Here is a 14,437-nt window from a genome sequence, read left to right as displayed (position 1 = left end):
ATGTGATTTTCTGGGGGGTATTTTCTCCACATTCTGTCTCTCATGGTTGAGGTTTACACATGCTGACAATTACAGGCCTCTCTAACCTTTTCAAGTAGGAGAACTTGCACAATTGGTGGTTGACTAAATACTTATTTGCCCCACTGTATGTATGTGTGTGTAGTGTAAGTGTATATACGTAGATGTAAAAGTGTACATAAATGTTTTAGAACTCTCTTATGCTTGTTTCAAGATAACTTACCTGATAATAAATTCAGAGACAACATCTGCAATACAATGAGGGCGAGAAAGTTGAGCCGTGAAGTAGCGAGGGATCACTGTTTTGCAGAGCTTGGTAGAGTAGCCAAAAATGTTACTTGAGTAAGAGTAGCGTTACTTGAAAATATTACAAAAGTAAAAGTGTTCATCCAAAAAGTGTACTCAAGTTCAACTAATATATATACACATATTAGGGCTGTCAAACGATTAAAAATTTTTAATCGAGTTAATCACAGCTTAAAGATTGTAATTAATCGCAATTCAAACCATCTATAAAATATGCCATATTTTTCTGTAAATTATTGTTGGAATGGAAAGATTAATTAATTAATAATTACCGCCTGTTAACATACACTCACCGGCCACTTTATTAGGTACACCTGTCCAACTGCTTGTTAACACTTAATTTCTAATCAGCCAATCACATGGCGGCAACTCAGTGCATTTAGGCATGTAGACATGGTTTAAGACAATCTCCTGCAGTTCAAACCGAGCATCAGTATGGGGAAGAAAGCTGATTTGAGTGACTTTGAACGTGGCATGGTTGTTGGTGCCAGAAGGGCTGGTCTGAGTATTTCAGAAACTGCTGATCTACTGGGATTTTCACGCACAACCATCTCTAGGGTTTACAGAGAATGGTCCGAAAAAGGGGTTGACTATTACTCTTGAGTAATATTATTTTGAAGTAATGCTACTCTTACTTGAGTAAAACATTTTGCCGACCCTGCCCACCTCTGACAAGCACGACAACGTGATTATTATTGTTGCACAACGTGGACGTTGGAAGCGATCGCTGGCCCTCCCAGTCCAAATGGATTGGACGTTTATCGCCGTCAATGGCAGCCAATGAGAATTCAAGGACTTGGATCGGAAGGTGCTATGATGGGTGGGCGTTAGGACCCCGAGGACAGCAGCGCGGCCAAGAAGAAATGGGACCCGACCCGAGCAAGCATTGAGGTCAGTCGGGCAAAAACAAGACCAAGACGAAAGCATGTGAGTGTTTTTGTCTTGTAGCGTCTGAAAGACTTCATTTTTCAGTCAATTTGGCAGTCAATTGTGTGTTCCCAACTCGCTGGCAAAAGTCAAGTCACGTTTGGAGTAACTCATTTTTATGGACAACCGGTGTTCTGCCAAAATAACTACATCGGCGAAACGTCCTACATTAGTCGAATTTGACACCTAAAGTACTACCGTGTGCTCTAAACTTATTTTGTTTAGATGCATACAGGAATAAGGTACTAAAAAAATGCCTGCAGAAAATACTTAAATGTAGTTATATCAAATAAGGACGGTTTAAACATGCTACTAATGTGGTCAAGTGCTTCAAAGAGCATATGACACGAGAAAAAAAAGTCTTAAATGGCATTATTATGTGAATTAGAATCATATTTTGAGACGATTCGACTATATACAACAATTTAGAAAAGCATAGACGACGAGAAATTAGTCTTTTAATCTGCCGGTTAGCCACGCCTACCATTATAGGGCTTTAGCGTCCCCAACAGGTGGATGACGTCAGCGGTAGACTGGGCTCATCGGTTTTACTATTCAGCCCATTGAGGGGGAATTATTCAGAACGAGGAAAACGCGACGAAGAGAGCCGCAAAATGTCATTGTTTCAGTCTCTCTACTCCAATATTTTTACAGGATATTCTTTTTATTCAAGTATTTTTCCCTAATAGCTATATAAATGGCTTGAGAAGGACCAGTCAGCCCGTCGAGGGGGAACTATTCACAACGAGGAAAACGCGACGAAGAGAGCGGCAAAATGTCATTGTTTCTGTCTCTTTACTTCAATATTTTTACAGGATATTCTTTTTATCCAAATATTTTCCCCAATTGCTAAATAAATGGCACGTTCATGACAAATAACAGTTTTGTGCTGAATGGAATATGAAATAATAAAAATGCATTTATTCAGGACGACATGGCAAAATTACTCCATAATGGTCAAAAATGTCGACTTCACCTTTACTGTCGCACCTCCCGAACGATATTTTATGACACCTAAATCGGACATATGTCATTTCCCTTCCCAGGCTTTGGAGAATGTAAACAAACCAGAAGCCGTGACAGCTAGCCGACATGCTAACCCGAACCGAGTGATGTTTCAAAGTCTTCGAAGTGGAAAATCACACATAACTTTCCTGGATTATTTGACATGACGACCCGGTTGTCGATTGTCTTAGTGGATCGGCAAACCGCCCGGCGGAGAGCAATTTACAGTTCGTTCCCCGGAGGAAGGTGGCTGGATTTGTTGTGCAGCTAACGTGCTGCTGCTAATTAGCATTAGGAGAGCTTTTTACACGCCTATCAATAATCAAACGTAAGTAGTCCTTCATTTAAAGGAAGTTTGTAGTGCTTACTTTGCAATCGCTCTATTCGTATTTGACATAATACAAAACAAGATGTTTACTCACTTCCTCGTCAGCCCAATGGTCCCACAGTAAATATCCACGGTGAATGGGAACCTTTTGAAACTCCAAAAAGGCGCATACGCCTCTCCCTCATACAGAATGATTTTTCCGCAGCCGTTTGGCTGGCGTGATGCGAAAAATAAACGTATTAATCCGCAAAATCAGCTGAATCCTTCGTCCTCATACACAACAGTACACTGTAGCGTGAAGAGGACGTCTTCAACCGTACACGTCACAGCGCCCTCCTCCTCAATGCAAGACCGAAGCCGGAAGTCACTCATTTTCATGGCGCGGGATTCAAAAAACTAAATAAAAATAGCGATCGCTTCCACACACATCCAAGCGGCCCATATCATTCAGGGGCATTTAATACCGCGTGTATTATGAAATAAACATGCTTTTTTGTGTCACAGGCACTTTCAAAGCTGACACAAAAAAACACAATGGTTAAAAGTATGAGAGGGTAATACATGCTAAATGTATCTTTGAGGCTGTGAAAAGGTTCTAAATAACTAAATAAAAACAAAAATAGTGAGTAATCTCCGCCTCTAACCGATGTGCGCATGCGTGTGAATGCATGCGCAAGCGCCCTGAGCACTGTGTAGGACGTTTCGCCGCGTAGTAAGGAATGGCCGAACACCGGAACTTGTCTTTTCCTAATGGCATGACAGGAACCATCAGTCCTTTGCTCAAGACTTCACCCGGCATTGGCTGCATGACGACCAGTCTGCCATTTGTCGTCTTCCAACTGACGACCAATAAATTTTAATCACCTGACAGGCAGTCCGTTACTTATCTACTACAGTGATCCCTCGTTTTTCGTGGTGAATGGGGACCGGAACCCGCTGTGATAAGTGAAAAACCGCGAAGTAGATCACCCACCCCCGCGATTTTTTTGGTGTGTGTTCAACATATTTATTCAGATTTAGCATTGGAAAGAGATACATGTATGACATGTTTTTTTCCACGTTTTCCCAAAAGTACAAAAAAAAAAAACACACATGGCGGAAAACACTTGGGTGACTTGAAGTTCCGCTCTGAGATCCCCAATTTGCCCAAGTTTCAAAATTGTTCGAAATGCATGTGTGATACATCACTGGAAAGCTTAAAATCTTAATTTTCTGGGGGAAGAAAAATTTTGAACAGGAGGGCATTTTTGAAAAAAAAATTTAAACAGCAAAACCCTAGGTGGACGGAGGTGAGAGCACGCGAGACCAGAATTGCAGACGCCATGACTTTAACGAGATATTACCGCGTACTTACCTTGTTTCAATCCAAAAACTCCATGTAGCATGTATCACCTAGTGTCAAGACACAGCTGTGAATGACCACAGCTGGAATTTTTGGGGGATTTTATGGGTGAAACATGGTAATATAACAAGGGTCGCGATGCAGAAATCGCAGACATCTAAGAGTGGTCGAGATTTTCTTTTTCATATATTTACCCTTTTAAATGTTTTTTACAATTTTCTTTGTTTGGCTTGATTATTTATCATCTAACATATTGGAGAAAATGCGACAGAAACAAAAAAAAATACAAATAAGCGATAGTTATGAGGTAGATATCCGTGACGTTTTTACAGACACCATTTTTTTTCATTGTGACGCAATTTGTTTAAAAGTTTAAAATATGCGAGTGAAGAATTTTCTAAAGTTGTTTTTTTTTTTCAAACGAAATATTAGACATCGATTAATGATTCTAAACTAAAAATGACACATTTTGAATAATATAATTACATTCGTTTTATGGCTGGGTTGAAACATAGGCGGTTGCGTGATGTCTGTAAATGGGGGTTTCCTGGGTAAAACGGACAAATTAAAAATAGTTCGGGGGCTTAATGCGGCATGAATCTGCTATGGCAGCATATAGACATAATGTTCTATCAAACAAGTTCTTTTGGCTTAAAATACAGCAGTTTGTTTTAAAGAGGAGTGCAAGAGCAGAAACTGCTTTTTCAGACTTGTCTGTTTTCCGCCATGTATAAATATATCAATTAGGGTTGTTCCGATCATGTTTTTTTGCTCCCGATCCGATCCCGATCATTTTAGTTTGAGTATCTGCCGATCCCGATATTTCCCGATCCGATTGCTTTTTTTTTTTTGCTCCCGATTCAATTCCGATCATTCCCGATAATTTTTCCCGATCATATACATTTTGGCAATGCATTAAGAAAAAAAAAATGAATAAAACTCGGACGAATGTATACATTCAACATACAGTACATAAGTACTGTATTTGTTTATTATGACAATAAATCCTCAAGATGGCATTTACATTATTAATTCTTTCTGTGAGAGGGATCCACGGATAGAAAGACTTGTAAATCTTAAAGGATAAATGTGACTTTGTATATTGTGACTAAATATTGCCATCTAGTGTATTTGTTGAGCTTTCAGTAAATGATACTGCAGCCATTCAACCCAAATGCATGATGGGAAGTGCAACCATGACTGTGCGTAGGGGCACCAATTGATATATCTTCTCTGCATTGGGAAAGAACATAGGGTGTTAAGAAAATGATTCAATTACCACCTTTCTTCCTCACATTGCCTCCCACGTTAATTTTAATTGCTGATAGAGAGAATGTAAGGCTTTAGCCAAATACAAAAAAGGCTCCAAAGGCTGTCAAAATTCTCTCTACTCAATATACGCTGCATTTAGCTCTATATATTGGTAACACGGTGTCTTTATGGATTGAACGCGACAATGCGTGAGTGGGACGTGCAGCGCATGCGTTAATTATTTAACGTGATTAGTTGAGAAAAAATAATTACCGCCGTTAACGCAATAAATTTGATTGCCCAACTTTAAGCCAAAACTACTCTGGATGAGTGTAAGACATTTAGTCTGTAACGTTCTATACAATTAAAAAACGATTTAAATAAAAAAATATATATATATAAAAAAAGGCATGTCCGATATTTTTTTGCCGATTCCGATACTTCGATCGGGACATTTTTATTATCAATAAATGGTTTTTAAGCACTTCACATATAATAATTATAAGTAAAGGTCCACCTAGAGCGGCAGTGCTAGTTAGTGCACCATATGGCTTCTACAATAAGTTTTAACATGTTACTGTCCCACCGAATTATTTTTAAACAGGAATAAAGTAGAAAAATGCTTGTCTTTAATAAATGCTTCATTGAGTGAGTCCACTCAAATCTGCTCATTTACACACAATGAGTTGCCACAGCAACTGTTTAACAAGCTAAACAATGATTGACGCATGAGGCGCTTTGAAAACAGCAACTCCAGTGCAATGCCTGACCAAGAAAAGCAGTAGGAGGGAGAGTGACTACGTGACCGGATCGGGACAGCTCATCTGTATTTAATTTTTTTTTTTTCTTTTTGTGAAAAAAAATCTGCAATGAACTGAGGGCGCAAAGTAGCGAGGGATCACTGTAGTTGTCAGCTGTTTGTCTATGTGCCCTGACCTTTGCTGCCGACCAGTCTCCTGATTATAGGAACCCCGACATTGACTGATGACCTATCAGTTTTTTTAAATGGGTGATCAGTCATTGTCTGGCAGGTCGACCAGTCTGTTATTTTTCTATTTTTATCCTGTTTTAACTAGCAACCAATCCATTGTGATTGATTGACCAACAGCCCTTTGTTTATCTACTTGCTGTTAGCTTTAAACCAGTTACCGTAATTTTCGCACTATCAGGGCGCACGTGACTATAAGCTGCCACCCACCAAATTTTACAAGAAAACGACATTTGTTCATAGATAAGCCGCAGCCGTCATCACTGTATTATGGGATATTTACACCAAAAGATATTAATCGGTAACACTTTATTCGACAGCGGCATCATGCAAATGTCATATGACCAAATGAACCACCTTTAAGCTTTGAACCAATTGGCTGCAAAGCTTCATTGCTTCAAGAAGCTTCATTTGGCCATCACTGCTCCCTTGGGGAAGACGGTCAACCTCTGCTGCCACCTGCTGTCAACGCTGTTGTAGTCCAACCTGCCTCCGAGCATGCATTGCAGCGCTACAGATGTAAATAACAATCAAAATTCATGTTCTATGCTAATAATTTCTTCGGTTACTGTTCCAGTTGTTCCATTGATTGCTAGTTATGGTATTTGGTAGAGGTGTGCATCGGCACTGCCCTCACGATTCGATTCGATTACGATTCGGAGGGCCACGATTCGATTCAGAGGGTCACGATTCGAGTCGGTTCGATTCGGCGATGCATTAAAGCCTGGGATGCATTAAAATTCTAAAGCAAAGCATATTTTTCGTAAATCATGAGGCAACACAAGCGGTCAGACATTAAACAACTTTTTATTGGCTCTTGTCTTCAACTCCTGGTTGAAGTCAAATGAAAATACTTTCATATATGTATATTAAAAAAAACACAGATCACAGCATTTAATTAGTGCTTTGAATGAGACCAGGGCTTTCTTTTTTTTTTCCACACACAGTAGCAGCCTTTCACACAGTGCAACATCTGAACTCCTGTGCAAAATCAGTAATAACGGTTTTTTAGTCACAACGACCCATCAATAAAAATATTCAAGTAAATATTAAAGAAAACGACAAAGAAAATATTGTAGTGCAGCAGCATCTTTATCGCAATATCAATCCAGGGATCAGTTCAGTTGCAAACAAAACATCAACTAAATTGCAATGTAGAACAAAAGTAAAATATCGGCCTAGCCCACTATATATGTGCAATAGAGGTTAGATCGGGCCTAAAAATATCCAGCCTGACCCGACACGGCCCGCTGGTATTGAAGCCTGGCCCGAGCCCGATCAATTAACTAGGTTTGCAGGCCCGAATTTTTTTTTTTTTTTTTTGGAGTGACGCAAGAAGAAAAAAACGCAGCAGCAGCCATTTATTTTCATTTCTTCGAGTTGGCAGAAAAAAACGCAAGTTCTCTTAATGTTTAAATAGTCTACATATTTTTATGATCATTATAAAAGCATTTACACAACGAAATAACGCTGGGAAAGTTTAATATAAAAAAACAAAAAACAAACGGTTTTGCGGACACACAGAGGAGAAGATTCAAATGGATCACATTTCTGTTGCCTTTGTGTGCATAAATAAAAGTGTCTTTCGTTTCCCAAAGAGATAGGACATAACATAACAATGGCTGAAGCGGAGAAAGAGGGAGCGAGAAAGATTATTGATGCACCTAAAACATTGAAAGCAGACATCTGGAGACATTTTGGCTTCTACGAGGTTGGTGGGAAACTTGACCAGTTATGCGTGTGTAAAAAAATGAAACATGAGTATAATAATACAAATGGGGAAACCAAATCCGTTTCATCACCGGAATTGCGCAGGGAAGATTTTTTAACGTACTTATATATTGTAAAATGCGCTGAATCGATTCGGCTTGTTGCCCGCATCGAATCGAATCGTCCATGCACCGCATCGGGATGCATCGCCGCATCGATTATTGTTGACACCACTTGTATTTGATAACACTTTATTTGACAAGGGCGCCGTAAGACTGTCATTAGACCGTCATAATTATGACATGACACTGCCATGAGCATTAATGAATGCTTACAATAGATGTCATTTAGTGTTATCCGGAAAATTATCTCACTTTTGAATGGATGTAAAAGATCCGAGCTGGACATAAATGGAGGTAGTGACATAATTTGCCAGATGACACCATCAACAGGCATGAAAATGGGTCAGGGGTTAAAAAGGTGAGAAGGGTGTGGAGGAAATATGTTCCAGTACACTGTATTGTACACCCCAACAAAATATTGAGCTCTGTCGACCCACACTGTGTTTCAGCAGGGCCATGCAGAGACCGGTGGAGGGGTGGGTGCTCGTAGATCAAAAGGGGCACATGAACAAGTATTTAATACACCTTAAAACAACATAACCTCTATTTTAACCAGCTTTAGATAATAATTGGCTGCGACTGTGACATACTTTAATTGGGAGGGGGCAACAGTGAATAGAAATCAAAACTGTCATCAACACTTTCTGGCTGTGACTCAGTCAGTCTGCCTCTTTTCTTCCTTCAACCTCTGCATCAAAACTTCCTTCCTCAACTTGTTCATCTGAGAACAAACCACATCAGATGGTCACTGAGCCACCAACAGCACAGTTTTCTTAAAACTATTATTTCATTATTATCCATACTTAACAACTCTAGCACCTAATGATTAATAAAGCAATGACATAAAAATCTTATAGAAAAATAACATTGTAATTGTGTTTATAATTGGATTTAATACCCGACTATCCTTGCAAACTTGTTCTTACCAGGTCTGCTATTCACCCAGCTGATGAGGTATCCACTGCCTTTAGCAGCCTCATCTAACTCCTTTTTTTATCCCTCAATCTCCCTTCCCTACGACGCATGTCTATGTAATGAAATATAAATATTTAAAAAAACAAACAGACTCCCCGGTGGCTTTTAGTTTTGAAGCTCTCTTAATTTCTTTCTCACTCAATAACGATGGAGTTAGATTTGCGTTTTTATTATTCAATCAAAAAACAAAGTTACTTCTATCAAAAACAAAGTTGCTTCAATCAAAATACAGTATATACTTTTAATCCCAAAAAGTAGCTTCAATTAAAAAAAAAATGTTTTTGATTGCAATAATACATTTCAGACAAAAAAAAGCATTTGAAAACTATTTTTCTTGATTGAAACAAATTTTTCCATTTAAGTAATGTTTTGCGTTTGGGCCACATTTTGGCTAGGACATTTGTGTCTTTATTATTCAATCAAATAAGTTGCTTCAAACAAAAAAATATATATAAAAAGAAAAACTTTGCACATGTGCCAATCACCGTTTACCAAAGCCTGAGAGGGTTTGAGTAGACTCACTATGAAGCTTTTAATAAAGCCAAGCATTTTCTAACTACTTTATTCTTGTTTAAAAATAATTCGGTGGGGCAGTAACATGTTTAAAACTTATCATAATTCTTACATTTTGAAGTGCTTGAAAACCATTTATAAATGATACTTTGGTGAAAAAAGTGAAAAAACGTCTTATATATGTATCTTTTTTCCAATGTAAAATCTGAATAAATGCATTGAACACACACAAAAGAAATGGGGGGGTGGGGGGGTTGGGGCGCTACTTCGCGGTTTTCACTTATTGCGGCGGGTTCTGGTCCCCATTAACCGCGAAAAACGAGGGATCCCTGTATTTCTGAAAAGCTTAAAGAAGCAGGACTCATTCCCACCACTCGTCGGGCCGCTGTTGCGCCGACACCGGCCGTCAGCTCAAATCCAAGCCGAAAATAACGCGTCTCCGGCGGACGACGGGAGCGATGTGAGGCGCCCCCTCCATCCGAGAGAATGCCGCTTAATTTGACTCAACAGTGTGTTTCTTCGTTTATATTACCGCTAAATACACAAGCTTGACGCCAATTTAACGGGAGCTATTTTTTTTCATGGGAGATTTGGCTAGCTCTGGCAGTGTTCAACGCAAGCTGCAACGAATGGCAGTAACTTTTTTATATCGCAAAACGTGAAAACGATTGAAACCATTACTCACCAAATTCAATCTGCTGGCAAATACAGGCAAGTGTGTATGCTGCGCTCTGGTCTGCCCCGATGTGGATAAGGCCTGCTTTTTGTTTTCGCAGCTTTGCAATGCAACCGAAGGCTCTCCGAGCACTCCATGTACACGCGTAAGGAGTGCGCGCGTTTGGAATAATGGAACGCAGCTTGGGCCGATGATTGGTTCTCATCAGCGAAGCATCTAGAAGGATTTGCTGACTGTGTTCTTAAGTGCTCAGTTTACGTACTAAGTTAATCACATGATGATAATAATAATAATTAAATAAAACCTCCCGACCCCCCCCCCCTCCTCCCAAAAAGAATTTCTCCTCGGATCTACGCAATTCACGTAGGTCGCCCTTTTTGACTTCAAAACGGCGAATTTCGCCGAAAGGTGAGAGATTTTCATGCCTGCATCAGTCATAAACATTCAGTGATGCCCATGGTAGTGTCATGTCATAATTATGACGGTTTTATGACAGTCTTACGGCGCTGTCAAATAAAGTGTTACCTATTAGCCCAAATAAATCAACAAATAAGCCACAGGATTCAAAATGAAGGAAAAAAGTAGCAGCTTATAGTCCGAAAATGGCGGTAATTGTTTTTTTCTATGTGCCCTGGCCTTTGCTGGCGACCAGTCCCTGACCAACGACCAATAAATTCTTTATTTTTAGGTGCCCTGTAAATGACTGGTCAGAGACAGTCTGTCAGTTATTTATCCTATGAAAGTAGCGACCAATCCTTTGTAACTGACTGATGACCAGTCCCTTGTTTGGTCATCAATCAATGGGAGCATATAGACAATCAATCCTTTATCTATAGGTCATAGACTCCACCATCAGTAAGAGTGAAGTCTATGTATGGGTGAACAGGGATATATTTATATATTTTTAAAAATTCTTTTAAAACCTGTCCTGTTCAGCTGTTTGACCCGGAGAATGGAAATCTAAGTGTCCGCTTGGTCTGAACAGTTTTAATGTTTCACACTGAGAGTGACATACTCCAGTTGTCATCATTCAACATACCTTATTTATTATGACAAAGCAACGAACAGGAAGGGCTTATGGGGGAACAGAAAAAAAAAGAAACAAGAAAAAAATATTTGCACATTCAAAGTAATTTTTTAGGTACAGTGGTATGAAAAAGTACCTTTTGGAATTTCTCACATTTCTGAATAAAATGTGATCTGATCTTTTTCAAAATCACACAGATGAAAAAACAGTCTGCTTTAACTAAAACCACTCAAACATTTACAGGTTTTCATATTTTAATGAGGGTATTATGCAAACAATGACAGAAGGGGGAAAAATAAGTGAGTGAACCATCACATTTAATATTTTATGGTCCTCCCTTTGGCAGCAATAACTTCAACCAGATACCTCCTGTAGCTGCAGATCAGTCTGGCACATCGATCAGGACTAATCTTGGCCCATTCTTATCCACAAAACTGCTGTAGTTCAGTCAGATTCCTGGGATGTCTGGCATGAATCGCTGTCTTTAGGTCATGCCACAGCATCTCAATGGGGTTCAAGTCTGGACTTTGACTTGGCCACTCCAGAACGTGTATTTTGTTCTTCTGAAACCATTCTAAAGTTGATTTACTTCTGTGTTTTTGGATCATTGTCTTGTTGCAGCATCTATGCTTTTTTTTTTTTTTTTTTTTTTTTGCTTCAACTGTCTGACAGACGGCTTCAGGTTTTCTTGCAAAACATCCTGATAAACTTTTGAATTCATTCTTCCATTAATGATTGCAAGTTGTCCAGGCCCTGAGGTAGCAAAACAGCCCCAAATCGTGTTAGGGATACCCTAACCCCTACGTTTTGATGTTAGTGAGCTTTTCCATTTTTCCTCCACACATGAGCTTGTGTGTTACTCCCAAACAATTCAACTTTGGTTTCATCATTCCACAAAATATTTTGCCACAACTTCTGTGCAGTGTCCAAATGCCTTTTTGCGAATATTAAACGAGTAATAATGTTTTTCTTTAGAAAGCAGTGTGTTCCTCCATGGAGTCCTCGAATGAACACCATTCTTGGCCATAATTTTACATATAGTTGATGTGTGTACAGAGATATTGGACTGAGCCAGTTATTTTTATAAGTCTTTAGCAGACACACTAGTTCTTTTTTACCTCTCTGAGGATTCTGCGCTGAACTCTTGGCGTCATCTTTGGTCGACGGCAACTCCTTGGGAAAAAAGCAACAAAGCCAAACTCTCTCCATTTGTAGACAACTTCTCTGACTGTCGATAGATGAACTTGTAGAGATGGTTTTGTATGCTCCCAGCTTTATACAAATTAACAATCCTTGATCGCCTTGATCCCTGTCGTACAGTGACCGAACCACCCTTACCAAGGGGCTCGGTACCCCGTACTCCCGGAGCAGCCTTCACAGGACTCCCCGGGCCACACGGTCGAATGCCTTCTCCAGATCCACAAAACACATGTAGACTGGTTGGGCGAACTCTCATGCACCCTTGAGGACCCTGCCAATGGTGTAGACCTGGTCGACTGTTCCATGGCCGCGACGAAAACCACACTGCTCCTCCTGAATCAGAGATTCGACTTCCCGACGGACCCTCCTCTCCAGCTCCCCTGAATAGACTTTACCGGGGAGGCTGAGGAGTGTGAGCCCTCTATGATTGCCATGCTTTGTGCTAAAATGGGAACAGGGGCACTTCAGGGGCGATTCAAATTAGAGGTGGGGCCAGTGGTAAGCCTGTCGCAATATGCATTCCATTTATCGCGCGATAAATAAAAATGAAGGCGGTAATTTTTCCGCTGCGATTTGTCGTGCACGCGTGCGGCAGACATGCTGTTAAAAGTTCGGATTCCTCGTTACCAACTGCGCAAAATGCCTCTTCGTTCCAGGTCCGGCAAAAACTAGCACCGGAGCCAATCGTTCCCATTATATCCTATTGTACAGCATATACCGGCTGCGTCACTGCTCCGGAGTGACTGTAGACCATCTATGGCGCGCCGGTGTTGTTGACGTGCGGGCGCTCCCGACAGGAGTGACATTTCACGCGGGGCGGCTATTTTTCGGCACAACGCCGGATATTTACAACAAAGTCCGCCAAAACATTGTTATCGACTTGGCTGCTACGAACAACCTCGCTTTGACAACGAACAGCTGCTTCAAACTCGTCCTGTTTATGAAAGTCGATTGTCATATGCTGGTGTTGTGTTTTAATGAGCAGACGTGACTACAGCGGCGCTTGCTAACTTTTTTAATGCGCGCACACACTAGATATCATGAAATGGCAAACTAGATGTGCTACGTCCCATGCCATTGGCTACGTGAGCCCAGAGTGATTATGGGACACGTAGTCCATATACTACATCGATGAATTCTAAACTGTCATGACTAAATGGAGGTTAAGAAGGCCAAATCAATCCATACCAGTGACTATAGACCCTACCCACGTGACGTCACAACTCCGCTCTCCTGAATGGTACCGCCCACTTGTCCGTCAAAACATAGTGTTAACCTGTTACGGCTACGTACATTTCTCCTATTTACAGCGTGTTTTTCTGCTCCTTAACATTAATAATCAAAATGGTGAAGGCGTGTGTGGCTGTTGGTTGCACTAACAGAGAAGATGGAAGGAGAGACTTGAAGTTTTACCGTATTCCGAGGGATCCAAAGAGGAGAGCGAAATGGACGGCTGCAATTCGACGTGAAAACTGGGCACCAAAAAAATCACCACAGACTATGTAGTAGTCATTTTATATCCGGTAAGATGCATTTAAGATATACTTAGAGGGTTTTGGGCTGACAAATAACCACAATTAAGATCATTGCGAGGCTAATCGCCGACAACATACGACGTAGTACGACATAGTTTCAAATTCAAGATGTTTGTGACTTCCCTTTCTTCCACCATCGTTATTTTTTGAATAATATTTAGCTGGTACCAAGTGAAAGAAACTGGCCTCGTCTACGGGGCTGACAAATAACCACAATTAAGATCATTGCTAGGCTAATCGCCGACAACATACACGTATGTATGTAGTGAGAGTGCTATCGCTAAACTATATAAACATTAAAAGCCTTAACTCCATTGACAAACGACATGAAATACATTAGACTTGACAGTGGATGTTAGCAATAACAAAAGATTTTGAATTGAAAATTTCGTAACTCACCTTTCCAAGCACAAGATAGATTCCTGCCGAATTTTCGTGGACGAGGACCTGTTTCACCCAACCAGCAACGAAGTATTTATAAGCCTCCAAGCTCTTGAAGTTTTTCAAATTTTCG

At 40.2% G+C, this 14,437-nt stretch overlaps 1 protein-coding gene across 4 annotated transcripts in view; it reads left to right on the top strand.

The window, feature by feature from the left end:
• Positions 1 to 14,437, top strand: part of dusp28 (dual specificity phosphatase 28) — a 31,728-nt gene that overhangs the window by 1,471 nt on the left and 15,820 nt on the right. Inside the window, exons 1-2 of one of the 4 annotated variants that reach the window (XM_057856555.1) lie at positions 1,220 to 1,251; positions 12,509 to 12,800. The exons of 1 other annotated variant lie outside the window; for it this stretch is intronic. The gene's annotated coding sequence lies outside the window, so the exon portion shown is untranslated. Of the gene's footprint in view, positions 1 to 1,188; positions 1,252 to 12,508; positions 12,801 to 14,437 lie in introns of those variants that run through there. 2 more of the 4 variants (XM_057856556.1, XM_057856553.1) reach the window with 2 other exon arrangements.

Source organism: Corythoichthys intestinalis, chromosome 14, assembly GCF_030265065.1.
Source record: "Corythoichthys intestinalis isolate RoL2023-P3 chromosome 14, ASM3026506v1, whole genome shotgun sequence".
Taxonomy (NCBI): Eukaryota; Metazoa; Chordata; class Actinopteri; order Syngnathiformes; family Syngnathidae; genus Corythoichthys; species Corythoichthys intestinalis.
The sequence above is the reverse complement of the archived record's forward strand: the minus strand, read 5'-3'. Positions and strand labels throughout refer to the sequence as shown.